This window comes from Triticum urartu, chromosome 4A, assembly GCF_056163025.1.
Source record: "Triticum urartu cultivar PI428250 chromosome 4A, HENAU_Tu73, whole genome shotgun sequence".
NCBI lineage: Eukaryota > Viridiplantae > Streptophyta > Magnoliopsida > Poales > Poaceae > Triticum > Triticum urartu.
This window is the reverse complement of record NC_141876.1, coordinates 463,454,878-463,470,786: the sequence shown is the minus strand read 5'-3', so window position 1 is coordinate 463,470,786 and position 15,909 is coordinate 463,454,878. Positions and strand designations below refer to the sequence as shown.

The window sequence follows — 15,909 nt, the reverse complement described above, 5'->3', positions numbered from 1 at the left end:
GGAGATTCACAAACCACAAAGTCAAAGACAGCGCAATATCTGGGCAAATCAGGGAGTCAGACACAGGGAAATTCGCGAAGAGTCAGACACGGCACAATATTTGCGCAAATCACAGAGAGTCAGAGACGCCGCAATTTTTGGGCAAATCAGAGAGTCATAAACGCCGCAATATTTGGGCAAGTCAGAGAGATTTCTGACATTCTTCCATTAAACATGCACACAACAAGATAAAACAACACAACTACAGGAACACCACCGGACCACTACGAAGAACACTACGACAGTCTACGACATGGAACGCGTCGATCTAAGCCTTGGTGGTCTTCTTGGGGGACTTGGTCGCTTTCTTGGGAGACTTGGGCTCCTTGCCCTCCTTCTCCGCGGTCCTCTTGGGGAGGAGCACCGGGTTGATCTTGGGGATCACGCCACCGTGCGCGATGGTGACGCCGGCCAGCAGCTTTCCGAGCTCCTCGTCGTTCCTGACGGCGAGCAGCAGGTGGCGCGGGATGATGCGGCTCTTCTTGTTGTCCTTGGCGGCGTTCCCGGCGAGCTCCAGCAGCTCGGCGGCGAGGTACTCGAGGACGGCGGCAAGGTAAACGGGGGCGCCGGTGCCGACGCGCTGGGCGTAGCGGCCCTTCTTGAGGTAGCGCCCGATGCGGCCGACGGGGAACTGAAGCCCGGCCTTGACGGACCGCGTCACCGACTTCTTCCTGGGGCCGCCAGCCTTGCGTCCGGCCGCGCCCTTCTTGCCCTTGGCGCCAGCTCCGGTGCCTGAGACGTCCATTGCTTGCAGGTGATGCTCTTGGGGCTCGGGGCGCGGAGGAGGATTGGTTTTGTGATGGGAGATTGGGATTGAGAGCTGTGATGGAAATTGTGGAGGGGCGGGGGTATTTAAACGGCGCGGAGGGCGGGTGGTGGGCCCGTCGATCCGCGGGCGCGGGCGTTGGGCGGTTGGATCGGGAGGGCCTTGGACGGCCGCGATGCGGCTTTGGGAGGAGCGATCCGTGGGAGGCTTGGTTGGACGAATCAGGTGCGAGGAAATTCTGGAGCCCGGAAATTTCTGCCCACAGGTTTCCCGCCTGCCAATTCGAGGCCTGGGCGCGTGATTGAAGTTTCTTTTTTTTGCGTGATTGAAGTCGTTCATTTATCCCGAACAAGATTTGGTTCACACTCAAACCTTGACCGGTCATTTATTTCCCTCACAGCGTGTTTGGCAGTCCGTGGGAAAAGGCATGGGAATTTTTAAGTGAGAGTTAGCTGAGAGATTAGACATGGAAAGTGAACTATCAGTCACAATCCCTCGTTTGGTTTGGGGGTGGGAGTTAGTCGTGGGAATCTTATTTCCGCAGCTTGCGGGACGGGAGCAACGAACATAGTGATTGGTTTTTTCTCTCTCATTTCCCATTCCCTCCTCCAATTACCAGGCCCCCCGTGGGAAGAGATAAGTGGGAGTTTGACTGGCAACTCCCTTTCCCCGTTCATCATCAATTCCCCTGTCCTCCAATCAAACAAGGGAATTTAAACCCCACGCCCTTCTAATTCCCATTCCCTAATACTACTTCCGCCGAAACAAACAGACTGTCAAAACAATACTAGGTCGTTTCTTTGTTTTTTTAACCACACACATTATTATTAACCAATAAACGGAGGATGCGTTTGGTTATCTGCATTATTTTTTTGCCCTTTTGCATACCTGTCTCACTTGGGTCTAGTCGAGCGTATGCAGGTGAAAGACCAACATCTGCATTTTGATTGGTTGTTTGCATCTTCTCTTCCTGCATCGTAGCACCGCCTTTACGCAACATGTTTGGTTGCTCGTATTGGTTGTGCTCATACGGGTACACGTTGGTTGATTGTATACACTGGACATGATTAAGAGTTAACAGCTATACATAACACAGTGTTACACGATGAAAGGCCGTGGTCAAAGTAAACATGTTGTCTAGCCGTGCACGCCTGGTCGTTGATCTCCACTGACTTGCCTCCGGATGGCTTCCCGCCTTTGCTTGACCCGGCCCTTCATGTGTTGCCCTCATGGCCTGGCTAGACTTAATGCAGCCTACCAAACGCATCTGGAGTACAATTCTACATGCATGTGAAAACTACTAGAAAGACTGGGACATGACAAGTGTCCAGGAAATTATTCAAGAGCCCCAAATAAAAAAAATTAGAAACAAGTCCACTAAGGTCCCTGCAAACAAGCAAATCTGAAACCGTCTTCGACCACCAGCGTCGCCAAGACGCACATGGGAGGAAGAGATGGAACACCAACAAACCAAAAATCATGCCAGTGGCATGGCCTTGAAGGCGTTGAGAGTCGAAGACCAGACCTGCAGAACAAGCACTTGGCGATGTGACGTGTCGACCAAGGGTGTTTCCCACGCTGACCTGGATCCAGATTTGATGAATCCCGTCGTTGTTGCCAGGAAAGAACGGCAGATCCGCCGCCATCAGGGCCACCGGCCTTGAACTCGCACCAACATGTCCCACTTGCCTACGATGCGTTGAATGGCAACATCCGCCAGACACAGGAAACAAAAAGCTCACCGCTCCAAACAAACAGCAAGCGAACATGGCCGTCGGCTCAACGACACCGCCAGAGAGAACGTCATCATGGTGAGGGGAGACCTAAGGGCTAAGACATCTTATTCAACGAAGCACCAACCTCACCAAATTGTGCTACTAGACAAATACGAGATCTAAAAATATGGACTAACTTGAGGAGAAGCATGAGCACACTATTAGAAATATGCCCTAGAGGCAATAATAAATTGGTTATTATCATAATTCCTTGTTCATGATAAAGGTTTTTATTATTCATGGTAGAATTGTATTGACCAAAAACTTAAATACATGTGTGAATACATAAACAAATACTATGTCCCTAATGAGCCTCTACTAGACTAGCTCATTGATCAAAGATGGTTAAGGTTTCCTAACCATAGACATAAGTTGTCATTTGATAACGGGATCATATCATTAGGGGAATGATGTGATGGACAAGACCCAACCGTAAGCTTAGCAGTTGATAGTATCAGTTTATTGTTATAGCTTTCTTCATGTCAAGTATCTATTCCTAAGACCACGAGATCGTGTGACTCCCTGACACCGGAGGAATACTTAGTGTGTATCCAAACTTCACTTAGTAACTTGGTGATCATAAAGGTGCTCTACAGGTATCACCGAAGGTGTTTGTTGGGTTGGCACGGATCAAGACTGAGATTTGTCACTCTGTGTGACGGGGAGATATCTCTGGGCCCTCTCAGTAATACAACATCGTAAAGAGCATGCAAGCAATGTAGCTAATGAGTTAGTCATGAGATCTTGTATTACGGAACGAGTAAAGAGACTTGCCGGTAACGAGATTGAACTAGGTATGGAGATACCGATGATCGAATCTCATGCAAGTAACATATAGCTGGACAAAGGGATGCACATGGGATTAACCGAATCCTTGACATCGTGGTTCAACCAATAAAAGATCTTCCTAGAATATGTAGAAACCAATATGGGCATCCAAGTCCCGATATTGGTTATTGACCGGAGAGGTGTCCCGGTCATGACTACATGATTCCCGAACCCGCAGAGTCGCACACTTAACGTTCGTTGACGCTGGAGTGGTATTTGGATATTTGATGATTGGTAACCGAATGTTGTTCGGAGTCCCGGATGAGATACCAGACGCCACGAGGAGTCTCGGAATGTCCAAGAGGTAAAGATTTATATATGGAAAGTCATATTTTAGGTTCGGAAAAAAGGTGCAGTTTTTTCGGTATTGTATCGGAAGCTTCCAGAGGGATCCGGAAGTCCACAAGTGGGTCCACCACATCCAATGGGCTGGCATGGGCTCAGGGGAGGTGCCCTGGCCTTATTGGGCTAGGCGCACCAAGTCCTCAAAAGCCCATGCGGCTAGGGAAGGGAAAAAAGTGGAGTCCTAGTAGGAATAGGATTGGGGTTGGAGTCCAAGTCCTCTCCCCCTTGGCGCCAACTCCTATTAGGAGTAGGGCTGGACTCTTAGCCCTCACACGCATATAAATATACAGGAGGGGCGCAGCAGGGCATCCCAAGACATTGGCCTTGGCAGCTACCCCGTCTCTCCCTCCCGGGATAGTTCTCGTCCATGTTTTTTTTGCTTAGTGATACGTCTCCGTCGTATCTACTTTCCAAACACTTTTGCCTTTGTTTTAGACTCTAACTTGCATGATTTGAATGGAACTAACTCGGACTGACACTGTTTTCAGCAGAATTGCCATGGTATTATTTTTGTGCAGAAATAAAAGTTCTCGGAATGACTTGAAAGTCAACGAAGAATTATTTTGGAATATACAAAAATACTGGAAGGAAGATCCACGCCAGGGGGGCTCCACCTGTCCACGAGGGTGGGGGGCGTGCCCTACCCCCTGGGCGCGCCCCCTGCCTCGTGGGCCCCTTGATGCTCCACCGGCCTCAACCCTGACTCCATATATTCACTTTCGGGGAGAAAAAAACCAGGGAGAAGAATTCATTGTGTTTTACGATACGGAGCCGCCGTCAAGCCCTAAACTCTCTCGGGGGGCTGATCTGGAGTCCGTTCGGGGCTCCGGAGAGGGGAATCCGTCGCCATCGTCATCATCAACCATCCTCCATTACCAATTTCATGATGCTCACCGCCGTGCGTGAGTAATTCCATCGTAGGCTTGCTGGACGGTGATGGATTGGATGAGATTTATCATGTAATCGAGTTACTTTTGTTAGGGTTTGATCCCTAGTATCCACTATGTTCTAAGATTGATGTTGCTATGACTTTGCTATGCTTAATGCTTGTCACTAGGGCCCGAGTACCATGATTTCAGATCTGAACCTATTATGTTTTCATCAATATATGAGAGTTCTTGATCCTATCTTGCAAGTCTATAGTCACCTACTATGTGTTATGATCCGGCAACCCCGAAGTGACAATAATCGGGACCACTCCCGGTGATGACCGTAGTTTGAGGAGTTCATGTATTCACTATGTGTTAATGCTTTGGTCCGGTACTCTATTAAAAGGAGGCCTTGATATCCCTTAGTTTCCAATAGGACCCCGCTGCCACGGGAGGGTAGGACAAAAGATGTCATGCAAGTTCTTTTCCATAAGCACGTATGACTATATTCGGAATACATGCCTACATTACATTGATGAATTGGAGCTAGTTCTGTGTCACCCTATGTTATGACTGTTACATGATGAACCGCATCCGGCATAATTCTCTATCACCGATCCATTGTCTACGAGCTTTCCATATATTGTTCTTCGCTTATTTACTTTTCCGTTGCTATTGTTATCATCAATACAAAACACCAAAAATATTACTTTTGCTACCGTTACCTTTTACCACCGTTACCACTACTATCATATTACTTTGCTACTAAACACTTTGCTGCAGATATTAAGTTTCCAGGTGTGGTTGAATTGACAACTCAGTTGCTAATACTTGGGAATATTCTTTGGCTCCCCTTGTGTCGAATCAATAAATTTGGGTTGAATACTCTACCCTCGAAAACTGTTGCGACCCCCTATACTTGTGGGTTATCAAGACTATTTTCTGGCGCCGTTGCCGGGGAGCATAGCTCTATTCTTTGAGTCACTTGGGATTTATATCTGCTTATCATTATGAAGAGCTTGAAAGATCCAAGAACCAAGATTTATCCCTCAACTACGAGGGGAGGTGAGGAACTGCCATCTATCTCTGCACTTAATTCACCTTCAGTTTTGAGTAAGCTTGCGACACCTAGACCTACTTCTGCTATTAATTCTGATATGTCGCATGTTATTGATGATGCCACTTCTGCAATGCATGATACTTATGATGAAACTACTTCTATGCTTGATACTACTGTGCCACTTGGTGAATTCTTGATGAACAACTTGCTAGGGCTAGAGAGAATGAAATTATTGAAACTGATAATATTGATGAAAGTGATGATGGAGATTCTCCCCCTAGATATGAATTGCCTGTTGTTCCTGAAGGTTATGTTATGGATGAAGAAACTGCTAGAGACTTTCTTGCTTGCAATGATAGGAGTGATCTTAAGAAGCTTTTAGCTAAGCTGAAACAAAAAACTTTGAATGCTATAATGAAATATGATCCTGCTTATGCTACTTCACCTATCTTTGTTACTGATAAGGATTATGATTTCTCTGTTGATCCTGAGATAATTACTTTGGTTGAATATGATCCTTTCTATGGCTATGAATCTGAAACTGTTGTGGCACATCTTACTAAATTAAATGATATAGCCACCCTGTTCACTAATGATGAGAAAACTCGCTATTATTATATCCTAAATTATTTCCGTTCTCATTAAAGGGTTATGCTAAGACATGGTTTAATTCTCTTGATCCTGGTTGTGTGCGTAGTCCCCAGGATATGATTTATTACTTCTCTACTAAATATTTCCCCGCTCATAAGAAACAAGCTGCTTTAAGGGAAATATATAATTTTGTGCAAATTGAAGAAGAGAGTCTCCCACAAGCTTGGGGGAGGCTTCTCCAATTACTTAATGCTTTGCCTGATCATCCTCTTAATAAGAATGAAATACTTGATATCTTTTATAATGGACTAACCGATGCTTTCAGAGACCACCTGGATAGTTGTGCTGGTTGTGTTTTCAGGAAAAGAACACCAGATGAAGCTAAAATTCTATTGAATAATACGTTGACTAATGAAAATAATTGGACACTTCCCGATCCAATCCCTGATCCAATTCCTGAACCAACTCCTGAGCCAACTCCGAAGAAAAGGGGTATTCTATTTCTCAGTCCTGAAGATATGCAAGAGGCAAAGAAATCTATGAAAGAAAAAGGCATTAAAGCTGAAGATGTTAAGAATTTACCTCATATTGAAGAAATACATGGTCTTAATTTACCGCCTGTTGAAGAAGTACATGGTCTTGATAACCCGACATAGGTAGTAAAGGTAAATTCTCTCTATAGATATGATAAAGCTTAAATCCCTCCTACTAAGTTTGCTAGCCAATGCTTAGATGAGTTTGATAACTTTATGGTTAAGCAAGAAGATTTTAATGCTTATGTTGGTAGACAATTGAAACATAATGCTTATATGATTGAACACTTGAGTGATTATATGGCTAATGTTAAAGGTGAACTAAAACTTATTAGTAAACATGCTTCCATGGTTACCACTCAAGTAGAACAAGTACTTAAAGCTCGGAATGATTTGCTCAATGAATTAAATGGTAAGAAAAATGATAATGTTGTTAGAGTTATGACTAGAGGTGGTAAAATGACTCAGGAACCTTTGTATCCTGAAGGCCATCCTAAGAGAATTGAGCAAGATTCTCAGAGAAATAATATTGATGTACCTAGTCCTTCTAAAAGGAAGAGAAAGAAAAATGATAGGACTTTGAATGCTTCTAGTGAACCTGTTATTGACACACCTGAGAATCCCAATGATATTTCTATTTCTGATGCTGAAACACAATCTGGCAATGAGCATGAACCTAGTGATAATGTTAATAATGATGTTCATGTTGATGCTCAACCTAGTAATGACAATGAAGTAGAGATTGAACCTGCTGTTGATCTTGATAACCCACAATCAAAGAATCAACGTTATGATAAGAGAGACTTTGTTGCTAGGAAGCACGGTAAGGAAAGAGAACCATGGGTTCAGAAACCCATGCCTTTTCCTCCTAAACCATCCAAGAAAAAGGATGATGAAGATTTTGAGTGCTTTTGCTGAAATGATTAGACCTATCTTTTTGCGTATGCGTTTGACTGATATGCTTAAAATGAATCCTTATGCTAAATATATGAAAAATATTGTTACTAATAAAAGAAAGATACCGGAAGCTGAAATTTCCACCATGCTTGCTAATTACACTTTTAAGGGTGGAACACCTAAGAAACTAGGAGATCCCGGAGTACCAACTATACCATGCTCCATTAAAAGAAACTATGTTAAAACTGCTTTATGTGATCTTGGAGCCGGTGTTAGTGTTATGCCTCTCTCTGTATATCGCAGACTTGATTTGAATAAGTTGACACCTACTGAAATATCTTTGCAAATGGCTGATAAATCAACTGCTATACCTATCGGTATTTGTGAGGATGGGCTTGTTGTGGTTGCAAACATTACTATTTTAACGGACTTTGTTATTCTTGATATTCCCGAGGACGATAGTATGTCGATTATTCTTGGAAGACCCTTTTTGAATACTGCAGGAGCTGTTATTGATTGCACCAAAGGCAATGTCACTTTTCATGTTAATGGTAATGAGCATACGGTACACTTTTCGAGGAAACAACCTCAAGTCCACAGTATCAATTCTATTGGAAAAATTTCAACAATTACTATTGGAAGTTTTGAATTTCCTCTTCCTACTATCAAGAAGAAATATGATATTCTTATTGTTGAGGACATGCATATCCCCGTTGAGGTAACCTAGTGTTATTCGAAAATTCTCCAGTTCCATGTTATTCGGAATGAGTTTGTTAACAATACCTGATCAACCTTGTTAGTGGATTCCTTTTGATGAGCATGAGATGGATGAATTTAGAAAACACAACTCTCTATACCCTCTTTTTACTTTCTGCTATTTATATTAAATAAAGAAAAAATAGAATTTTTCTGTCTGTTTTCTGAATTATCAATGCCATAAAAATACCCCAAAAATAAAAGTTCTCCAAATGCCCTGAAATTTAAATATGTTTTTTTTCTGGAATATTTGAGAATATCTGGCACTAAAAACACAGCAGGGGGAGCAAGCACCTGGCCACGAGGGTGGAGGGCGCGCCCTACCCCCTGGGCGCGCCCCTGCCTCGTGGGCCCATTGTGGCTCCCCTCCACTTATTCCAGCTACCACACACTCATTCTTCCTCCCACAAACATCACCAACCAGCTCAAACCCGAGTCCAAGCTCATTTTGCTGCCATTTTCGATCTCCTTGCTCAAAGCTCCATTCAAAAAACTGTTTGGGGGATTGTTCCTTGGTATGTGACTCCTCAAATGGTCCAATTAGTTTTTGTTCTAGTGCTTTATTCATTGCAAATTTTTGCTGCTTAGGTGACCCTGTTCTTGAGCTTGCATGTCAAATTTATGTGGTCAAAAGTAGTTTTAATGCATGATATATCCTCTAGGCACTTGTAGGAGTAGTTGCTATCAATTTTGTTGAGTTTGGTTCACTTTTATTTTGAAGTTACCAAAAATTTCAGAAATTTTCAAAAAAAGATGAAGAGATTTTTGAGGGGCTCATCGAGCCAAAGCTCGAAGGATAAACAAAGTGAAGAGAACAAGACGCCCAAGTATAATCTCCCTCGCACCGCGGAGGTCCGGCCATGTGAATGGCCTTGTGATGATTTCTTGAGAGCAGCCAGGATTTATGATGATTTCTATGAATTGGCTGAGAATGTAGGCCTCACCGCCTTCCTCCACGATCAACGTGAACAGTATCTCTTACTCACCAATATTTTTGTGCAAAACTTTCATTTCCATGCTAGGAGCTCACCACCTACGGTGGATTTTTATTTGTATGATGAGCATAAGGGGATGTCACTTCGTGATTTTTGTCGGGTTTGTTTGATCCCTTTCGAGGGCAGCGTAGAGGAACCACATCGTGACGATGTGGATGGGTTTATTGATACCATTGTTGTAGGGGAAACGGGGAAGGTTTCCGACGCACGAATTACTAGCATACATTTTCTTGTTTCATGTTACTTCGCAATATTTGCTAGGAGATGCTTAATTGGTCGCGGAAACTATGGCAACCTTAGTGCCCCTGATATTGTTATTTTATGACATGCCTTGTTCTGTGATGACACATTTATTATGGGCGCTATTGTTGCAAAGTGGTTAAATCTTAACCGTACTAAGGGCCCCGTCCTTGGAGTCATCTTCGCCTCGTGCCTCGCTGCACACTTTAACATACCTATTAGGCATTATGAGAAAGAAGAAAAATTGTTGCCTCCTGTTTATCTAGATTATAAGAGTATGGTAGCACATGATTTTATTGTTAAGAATAGGGAAAAGGCGTTCAAGTACAAATTAATATTTGGTAAAAATCATCCTGAGACTATTACCTTGCCTGCTGCTTCCTTGTTTGATTTATCTGCAGGCAAGTACCTTGTTTCGTTGGAGGCTATTCACGCCTACCGGAACCCTACATCAGCTACAGAGCCAGAGCCGGAACCACAATTTGATCCTCCATGACAGTCTGATTTCCAGCAGGATCTGGAGGTGATTGCCAACCAATGGCAATCCGAGGCTTCTTCACAGTACGACCCCAACTATAACTTTGGATATCCGCCAGGCCAGTCGTGGCCAGTGGCAGAGCTACTAGCAAAAAGCTGGGCGGGCCAGGTTGCTAAACATGGACCTAAACTTGAATTGCTGCATGCTCACTCGTCTTGTGTGTCTGTGGGCTGAGCAGTAGGCTTAGGTATAAATATTTTTTTGGAAAAGCTGGGCGGGCCACGGCCTTGTTTGGCCCTAACGTAGCTCCGCCGGTGGCCGTGGCCATAGACCAACTTAGGCCAAAAGCCTAAGCTTGGGGGAGTACGTATTTCTCGCTGACATTACATTCATGTTCACACACTCATTGCTAGTTGTCGGTGCTCATACTTTTTCACTGTATCATCCATGCTAGTTTACTTTCCTTTTTATGCTTTCTTTTTGTGTGTTTAATAAACCTTAAGAAAAACAAAAAAATAGTTGTAGCTTTTAATTAGTTTACTTTGCATGCTTGTAGTAGTAACTAAAAAGAAAACCCCAAAAAGATTTCTCGTTCTTCTTTTGCTTGTTGGGAGCTTTCCCGTGTAAATAGTTTTATTTCTTTTCTTGTTCTATGGGGGTTGAGAGGAGAAGACCATAATTAAAATGTTAAAGTGGCTCTTATATGCATTATCGTTGATCTGACAAAGAGCCCATATTACCTTGTCTTCTCTCTTGAATTGAATGCTTGCATATTCCAGCTTAGTCCAATGCACGTGCACTATTATTATTATCCACACTATTCGGTCGTGCAAGTGAAAGGAAATAATGATGATTATATGATGAACTTATTGAGATGATAAAAGTTGGTATGAACTCGACCTCTCTTGTTTTTGTAAATATGATTAGTTCATCGTTCCTGATTCAGCCTATTATGAAAGAAACATATTTGCAATGACAATTAGAGATTGTAGTTGCTTATGTCATGCTTAATTAGCTAGGAGCTTATAATGGTTTACCTTGTGTGCCAACATGCTATTAAAATGGTTGTGATGTGGTATGATAGGGTGGAATCCTCTTTTGAACGATTCGAGTGGCTTGACTTGGCACATGTTCACGCATATAGTTGAAACAAAATCAACATAGTCTCTACGATATTTATGTTCATGGTGCATTATATCCTACTCATGCTTGCATTCGGTGTTGATTAATTTTAATGCATGTTCATGAGTGTTGTCGCTCTCTAACTGGTCGCTTCCCGTCTTTTGCTAGCCTTCATTTGTACTAAGCGGGAATACTGCTTGTGCATCCAATTCCATAAACCCCAAAGTTGTTCCATATGAGTCCACCATACCTACCTATATACGGTATCTACCTGCCGTTCCAAGTAAATTTGTATGTGCCAAACTCTAAACCTTCAAATAAACATTCTGTTTTGTATGCTCGAATAGCTCATGTATCAACTAGGGCTGTCCATATCTTCCATGTTAGGCGGGCTATTCTCAAGAGGAGTGGACTCCGCTCCTCACTCACGAGAAAATGGTTGGTCACCGGGATGCCCAGTCCCATGCTTTATGCAAATCAAATCAAAATAATTGCAAACAAAACTCCCCCGGGACTGTTGTTAGTTGGAGGCACTCGTTGTTTCGAGCAAGCCATGGATTGATGCTTGTTGGTGGAGGGGGAGTATAAACTTTACCATTCTGTTTGGGAATCGCCTATAATGTGTGTAGCATGGAAGATATCACCATCTCTCGGTTGTTATGTTGACAATGAAAGTATACCTCTCAAAATATTATTCATATATATTTCAAAACCGAGCTCTGGCACCTCTACAAATCCCTGCTTCCCTCTGCGAAGGGCCTATCTATTTACTTTTATGTTGAGTCATCATCCTCTTATTAAAAAGCACTAGTTGAAGAGCACCACTGTCATTTTCATTCATTACTGTTAGTTTACATTGAGTATGACTTGACTGGATCTCTTTTACCATGAATTACAATGTCTAGTCAGTCCTTGATCTTTAAAGGTGCTCTACATTTATGTTTTGCGGTCTCAGAAAGGGATAGCGAGATACCACCCTATTATATCATATCATGATTGTTTTGAGAAAGTGTTGTCATCCGAGATTTATTATTATTGCTCGCTAGTTGATTATGTCATTGATATGAGACCTAAATGTTATTGTGAATATGGTTAGTTCATAATCTTTGCTGAAAACTTGAATGCTGGCTTTACATATTTACAACAACAAGAGCAAACAGAGTTTGTAAAAGTTTTTCTTTATCACTTTCAGTTTATCAACTGAATTACTTGAGGACAAGCAAAGGTTTAATCTTGGGGAAGTTGACACGTCTCCGTCGTATCTACTTTTCCAAACACTTTTGCCCTTGTTTTGGACTCTAACTTGCATGATTTGAATGGAACTAACCTGGACTGACACTGTTTTCAGCAGAATTGCCATGGTGTTATTTTTGTGCAAAAATAAAAGTTCTCAGAATGACCTAAAAATCAACGGAGAATTATTTTGGAATATATAAAAAATATTGGAAGGAAGATCCATGTCAGGGGGGCCTCCACATGTCCACGAGGGTGGGGGGCACGCCCCCTGCCTCATGGGCCCCCTGACGCTCCACCGACCTCAACCCTGACTCCATATATTCACTTTCGGGGTGAAAAAACCAGGGAGAAGGATCCATCGCGTTTTACAATATGGAGCTGCCGCCAAGCCCTAAACTCTCTTGGGAGGGCTGATCTGGAGTCCGTTCGGGGCTCCGGAGAGGGGAATTCGTCGCCATCGTCATCATCAACCATCCTCCATCACCAATTTCATGATGCTCACCGCCGTGCGTGAGTAATTCCATCGTAGGCTTGCTGGACGACGATGGGTTGGATGAGATTTATCCTGTAATCGAGTTAGTTTTGTTAGGGTTTGATCCCTAGTATCCACTATGTTCTAAGATTGATGTTGCTATGACTTTGCTATGCTTAATGCTTGTCACTAGGGCCCAAGTTCCATGATTTCAGATCGGAACCTATTATGTTTTCATCAATATATGAGAGTTCTTGATCCTATCTTGCAAGTCTATAGTCACCTACTATGTGTTATGATCTGGCAACCCCGAAGTGACAATAATCGGGACCACTCCCGGTGATGACCGTAGTTTGAGGAGTTAATGTATTCACTATGTGTTAATGCTTTGGTCCGGTACTCTATTAAAAGGAGGCCTTAATATCCCTTAGTTTCCAATAGGACCCCGCTGCCACGGGAGGGTAGGACAAAATATGTCATGCAAGTTCTTTTCCATAAGCATGCATGACTATATTCGGAATACATGCCTACATTACATTGATGAATTGGAGCTAGTTCTGTGTCACCCTATGTTATGACTGTTACATGATGAACCGCATCCGGCATAATTCTCTACCACCGATCCATTGCCTATGAACTTTCCATATATTGTTCCTCACTTATTTACTTTTCCGTTGCTATTGTTATCATCACTACAAAACACCAAAAATATTACTTTTGCTACCATTACCTTTTACCATCGTTACCACTACTATCATATTACTTTGCTACTAAACACTTTGCTGCAGATATTAAGTTTCCAGGTGTGGTTGAATTGACAACTCAGCTGCTAATACTTGAGAATATTCTTTAGCTCCCCTTGTGTCGTATCAATAAATTTGGGTTGAATACTCTACCCTCGAAAACTGTTGCGATCCCCTATACTTGTGGGTTATCACTTAGCGAAGCGCTGCCGTTGTTCCACCACCACGCCGTCATGCTAGTTGTGATCCCATATACTTCTTCGCCTTCTCTTGCTAGATCAAGGAGGAGGAGACGTCATCGAGCCACACACGTGCTAAACTCAGAGGTGTCGTCTGTTCAGCACTAGATCGGTTGGATCATGATCAGGTCGCAAAGAGTATGCCTACATCAAGCACGTTATATATGCTTCTGCTTTCGGTCTACGAGTGTATGTAGACACACTCTCCCCTCTCGTTGCTATGTTTTTCCTAGATAGATCTTGGGTGTTCGTAGGATTTTTTTAATTTTCATGCTTCGTTCCCCAACACACACCCCTCCTCCAACCATTGGAGCGATGGATGGGGAGATGTGGAGATCACTGCCTCTCCGACGTCCAAAGAAGGTATGAATTGTCGTTGCTCTATCGCCAAAAGGCATAGCGAAGCGATTCTTGGGTGAGAGACAGGCGCGCTTCACAATGGGTCGTTTCTTAATAGTATTCTAGGATGCAACTTTTTGTTCCAAATTCTTCTCCAAGACACAAATTGACAGCCATGCTGGTAGAAACATTTTGGCTTCCAAAATTAAAGCAAACGAAATTGTGCACAGACAAGATTTCAATTGCTAAGGAGACCACACACCCGAATCTCCCTACACCCAAAAAGCTTTTTTCTGGAGGAAAAGGAAAGAATTTACGTACGTCCAAGTTATTGATTCTTTCATTTAAAACAATAAATGAAACTAACATACAATACCTCTTGTTGCATCCTTGTTGGATTGTACCTCATTTGATGATGAGAATTAGCGCGCGGGAAGCGGAAATGTTGGCAAGGATGTGTACTTGAATTAGGGTGGTGATGAAGACAATAAGTTGGGAGGGAAATTTTAGAATTAGGGTTCAATGTTGCGTATGGGAGGAGGTGAGTTATCAAGCGAGGTGTGGAGACAAGATTGTTGGTCGAAGGTTAGGGTGTGGCAATTTATAGGTGCTTGTACGATGGGCGGCTGCGGAAAGTAAGTCAAAGAACTAGGGTGTGGCCTATGGCATAATAGTGAGTAAAGACATAAATGCCCCCCACCCCGCGCCTATAGATTGGATGGTCATAAATCCACCACAAAATTCCATAATTCGATTGCCATGTTACGACGTCATTCAAAAAACATTTTTATGTTGTAGACTAAGCAGCTTGAGTTGATTGATCCAACATGGACTTTTCATATACGAGGTCCAACTAAAATGACCTCAACTATCGACTAAAGGGGGTTGATATAATACATTTTTAATAAAGTGCTGAATATCATATTACCAATTTCTACGAATGAATACATTTCTCATGTGTAGATTTATGATGAAAAATGTAGGCGTTTCTTTCGAAAACTATCTTGATTAACCATGCTTTCATGACATTTTCTTACCCATTGCATATTGCTCGGGAACTGCATGCGCCCTTTCCTGATTCAACCATTGTCCTGATTAGGAATAACCACCACACGTCATTAATTGCATGGGTGAAATATTTGGAATAAGTACCATGCAAGATTTGAGGAGAAGGGACACGAGATTGGGTGGTTTTGGAAGAAACAAACCAAAAAAAGATTTACATTGTTCTTTTGAGGAATATCGCCAAATAATCATGTGGTTCTTCTGAGAATGTAGGGGTTGCTTACCAGATTAGCGATCTCGGTGATCTATAACATCCTGAACCGTGCATGCTAGTGAACCAGACTTGCACAATAGAAAAGACCAAAGTAATGACGCAAGTCAAGAGAAAGCTACATCCATGTGGTTTGAAGCAGCATCTTTATAAATTCCCAAGAGGCCAAAACCATAAAAGTGTTAAAAATCACATCTATAAATTCCTCTAAGTGGTTTGAGGCAACATCTAACCACTGTAGCCCGTTGACTCGATGTTTTGTAGATAGGAAGTGCCTCTTCACTTGGAGGCAACCTCTGATGAATAAAAC

At 42.7% G+C, this 15,909-nt stretch overlaps 1 pseudogene; it reads right to left on the bottom strand.

The window, feature by feature from the left end:
- Positions 1-171: 171 nt before the first annotated feature.
- On the bottom strand, positions 172-873 carry LOC147976174 (putative histone H2A.5 pseudogene; annotated as a pseudogene).
- Between the last annotated feature and the right edge of the window lie 15,036 nt (positions 874-15,909).